Source organism: Tenrec ecaudatus, chromosome 7 (assembly GCF_050624435.1).
Source record: "Tenrec ecaudatus isolate mTenEca1 chromosome 7, mTenEca1.hap1, whole genome shotgun sequence".
Lineage (NCBI taxonomy): Eukaryota > Metazoa > Chordata > Mammalia > Afrosoricida > Tenrecidae > Tenrec > Tenrec ecaudatus.
Genome location: NC_134536.1, coordinates 73797289 through 73802102, shown reverse-complemented (window position 1 = coordinate 73802102; position 4814 = coordinate 73797289). Strand labels below are relative to the sequence as shown.

General features: G+C 46.7%; 1 pseudogene; it reads right to left on the bottom strand.

The window, feature by feature from the left end:
- Positions 1–1007: 1007 nt before the first annotated feature.
- Positions 1008–4015, bottom strand: LOC142452396 (ADP/ATP translocase 2 pseudogene; annotated as a pseudogene).
- Positions 4016–4814: the final 799 nt, after the last annotated feature.

The following is a 4814-nucleotide window of genomic DNA, read 5'->3' as shown; positions in this document are numbered from 1 at the left end:
TAACGCAAGCCTTCGTTTCCTAGGTCACTTCTTGGATAATTTTATCTGAACAACAATACAAATTGTTCATTGGAGAAGCGATTAGAAAAGAATTAGTCAACTTAGACACATTCCACAGCACCAGAACCATCTCCCCCCCCCCCTCGGGTATTTTTATTTCTATAAATTTCTTATTTACTAGGAGTGACTGAAATAAAATATAGTTGAGTCCCATCATCATCATGATCATTGTGGAAACGGCTGTCAGCAAAAACCAATAAGATTAATATTATCGCTTCCCATTTGCAACCAATAGATAGTTGCCATTGATATAGACAGCCAACTTATTGCCAAGGGTGCTTGAGATATGTTACCTAACACAACAAAGCCTATTCAGGGGGTGGAAGGGGGATGTGGTCATTACGTAATCTGGTGTCAATTTGGGACTTAAGAGGATTAAGAGTGAAGGGGTGGAGTCTGGCCTGTCAATCAAGATATAATCAATGAGGCCTCTGTGCGGGCATGGCTTTCTCCTGAGAATTCTGGGAACTGGAAGAGCCACATGGAGACCCCTGCCAGCACTGAGATGCTTCTACCACCACTGACTTGGCACCCACTGGCCTGTGATCTCCCTGCATTCAGCATCATTGTTTCATGAGTCTGAAGCGGACTATATAGATTAGCATTGGTCATATAGGCTAATATCAAACTTATGGACTTGATCTGGACTGGGCTGGGATGTTTTCTTAATATTCAATTGCTTTTGTATATAAACCTCTTTCTTAGATGTCCATGAATTTGTTTCTCTAGTCTACGCAGACTAACACAGGGGACACACAAGGAAACAGTTACATGCTCTTCTTGATTTTATCCTGAAGTCCAGCACAAAGGGACCACTCACGCTGCTGCGCACAATGGAGCAGGCTCCCTTGATACAGGCTTTCCTCCCTTCATCACAAGCACTCTTTCTCCCACGGCCAGGGTGCCTGCGTACATGCCCTTGCCAACTTTGTGCCCTGACTGCATCTTCATTCAGTGACAGTGTCCAATGAGTAGGAAGTCAACCCAACCACAGCCATGACAGACTGCACAGTCATCCGGCTGATGAAGATGTGGGTCTTCTTGAGATCTGGAAGAGTTCCCTTTGCAATGTTATCAATGGCAAAATAGGCAGCTCGGTAGATGATACAGGGTATTAAACCTGCGCAGATATGTTAGGGCTCGGTAGCGGAGGCCCTTACTCCCATCAGACCTAGAGACCTTCACCAGGCAGTCATGGAAGCCTTTCAACCCCCGTTTCTCGCAGGCTTTACCTCCATCAGCCGCTAGACAGGTATGGGTAAAATCAAGCGGGTACACTAAGCACAAAGAAGAGGCCCCAGAGGTCGCACCAATGTCAGGCTCCCCAAGGTAGTGCCAAAACTGGTTCTCTTGTTCAGTTAGGGCTGCTGTAATTGTCTTCAAAGACAAAGTGGTAAGCCTGGTGGGGGAATTCTCAGATAACATCGACCAAGTTACCAGGCCAAAGTATCCTTGGGGATACAAACCATGCAGTCGATAATACCTCTGAACTGCTTATCTGCGGTGGTTTGCTTGCTGGCATATGGCACCTGCAGCAGCAGCTTGACCCATTCAACGGGGGCTACCATGGTCTAGAGACAGCCTCGACCACTCCACCTGCCAAGAAGTCCTTCTACAAAGGACGCAGTGGCAGCTGTCAGGTTGGAAAAGGAAGAGGAGGGCGATGAACGGCAAGGCTGGGACAAGAATCGTGGGGCTCTGCGCACTAGAATGACTTAATGAGCATTCATGGTCACCACAGCCACCTTAAAACACTGGAAGATGATAAACTCTCAGAGAATATCAGAAACATCAAGAGACTCTGACCGATCATTTGATCTTGGCAAAGCCAGGGCAGAGAGTGCTGAGGGGAAATGTAGACCAAGAAAACCCTCTTCTTAGAAGCCAACTCAGGGCGAACTTCTGGCCAGGTTTGCTAACCATCGGGCAATGGCATCGTTGCCTTAGTAAGCACATCAAGAGCCAGTCATGCTGAGCACTCTGCAGTGGAGTGGGGGGAAATCACCGCCATCCAGTCCATTCTAACCCATAGAGACCCTAGAGGACCAGGCAGCACTGCCCCTGGGGGTTGTGACTCGCACTCATTACGGAAATTAGAAAGCCTCATCTTTGTCCTGCAGAGTGGCTGGTGATTTCAAACTAATGACCTTGCGATCAGCAGCCCAACATGTAAGCACGACGCTGCCAGGGCTCCTTTTTAACGTGACTAGGAGTGTTAACAAAGCATACATCCCAGTCCCTACGAATTGGACTTCTTTACGTCTTCTAACAAGAATTTACTGACTACTGCCACCTAACAGTCTTTTAGGAGCCAGACTAAATCACCTAGTCAATGAATTCCAACTGGTAGCAAGCCGGGTGTGTCAGAGCAGAGCATGCTCCACAGGCTGTTCACTGGCTGGCTTGTCAAAGTGCTTCTTTGTTCTACTGGTATTGAATGTCACACATAACCGCATCTGTCTGACCGCAGGCTAGGAGTGGAAAGAATCACAAAAGAACTAGAAAACCCCCACCTGCCCTCCAGAAGCTCACACTCTTTTAGAGAAGAGATGTATGTGCACTATAGCTAAGAGACCAGGCAAAGCATCCACCAGATCCCTGGCCGGGTCAGATGTCACAGAATCGCCCAGAGCATGGCCAGATAGGGACAGGAGCCATCACAAGACGTCCTTTCCAGAAGCTGGTGCTTCACGGCTCAGCTAAACCGCCAGAGGGGAGAGGGAAAAGAAGAGACGAGAGAGTGAAACAGCAAATCCTCAAAGGACAGTGCCGCTGCAATAAAATATATGTGACTCCCTCGCAGCTGCAGGTATCTAGGAAGAAACTCCTGGCAAGTCACTTCTGAAACCCTGACCAGCAAAAACCCTGTGGAGCACAATTCGACCCAGCTGCACGTGGAGTCAGGGTGCATCCGCAAGGGTTCCGAGGCAACTCGGCGGGCAGTGATGTCTGATCCTGGGACAGCACTGGAGAGACACCAGGACGCAACCCTCAAAGCAAACCACAAGGTGGACGCCACCATCCTGGTGTATCACCTACAAACACCTAAGGCTCTCTGGGCTGAACGACAGGCCCCAGTTAACCTGTCGTTATTGTGAACACGGGAGAGTCACCCTGAGTGCCCCAAGCCAAACTTTGCCCAGGCACCACGGTCTCCCGGGGGAAATGGAGGACACACAGGGCATATCCCTTTTGGTCAGAGGGCTGTACCTTCACTAAACTCAGGGGTTGCTGTCAATGAGTGGCTAGGAGACTCAGAAAGAGAGGCTTGCTGACTGCGGAGGGAGCCCTGAAGAAAAGCTGGGCAAACTGTGAGCTCCTGCACATGAGGACCAACTCCTCCTGCTTCCCCCTTTCAGGAGTGGAACAAAGCTTTCCTTACCAACTGATGATCTTGAACAGCTGTTTAAGATAATGAGCTGCTCTAGGAGCTTGCTTCAGGGTATATTTCATCCAAACTACCCCTCTGCTTTTTCCTCTTCTTCCTCTCCACCCTTGGAAGACAGCTAAAGAGTGGTAACTTGTAAAATTTCAACCTAAAGCCCCTATTGTCAGAAAGGCTATGTCTGGCGATGTGTCCGAAGCCATGCCTGGAACAGTCAAGGTCCCTGGTGTCTTTGGTGCACATAAGGGCATTTCGGTAGAGTCTGCCCGAAGCAAATGTCCTTTTGCTCCTAGGGATGGATCTTGGAATTCAATATGGCTTCTGGTTCAAGCTTTGTTGGTCATATCTCAAGGTCAGTGGGCACTGCCTGATCAGAACATTCTAGAAGTGGCCCCTATGGCAGCTACAAACTTTTGCTTATTCTTCATATTTGTAGATTGTTCTCTCTCTAAAAACCCCAAGTATTATGAAAGAAAGAACAATTTTCTACTGGATTACGAGATATATATTTTTTAAGTTGTGACAAGTTGTTCATAGTTTAATTCCCCACCCAAAACTTACAGAAGCCATAATGCTAAATTTTGGCCCCAAACTGTGGTCCCTCTTTAATGTTTCTAATATGCTTCTCATAAAATATTGAGAAATGAGATCCCATATAATTATTATGGCACTGTATAGTAACAGGACATTAAAGCTAATGGTTCATATAAATTATAGAAAAATGGAAGCCACCGTATCCCTTCCTCTTACCAATAGCTTCCCAAACACCTATCATAAGACCATCTGGATAGGAGTGGTCTGAAGAGCTTTTTGAAACCATAAATTTCTGGGCCCCACCCCGGCATCATATGCAGGAGATCTGATATATGGGAAAACTTTACATTACATTAGGAGCTCTGGTGGCATAATGGTTGTGCATTGGCCTATGAGCTGAAAGGTCAGCAGTTCAAAACTATCAGTTGTTCCTTGGAGGAAGACAGGACTTTTTACTGCCGTGAACACTTACAGTGTCAGAAACTCACAAGGCAGTTCTACCCTGTCCTATAGGATTGCTAGGAGTCAGCATCCACTCGATGGTAGTGAGTTTGGGGGGTGGGGGCATGTGCATGTCCTATACAGGGAATCTTAGAATTCAAATGCTTTTAAAATTCAGACCAACACATTTGTATTTAGGATAATGTTGTTTAACAGTAGTAGCTATATGTATAGGAAAATAAATATTCCATCTGAGTCATTTACATTGAATTTCTTTAAACGATGAACCACCTTACCCCTGCCTCACACCTCACGGAGGCTGAGTGTTTCAGAGCCCTGTGAACTATGATATCCCTATTACTTTTGCTGATACATAAAATGGCACATGAAAGTA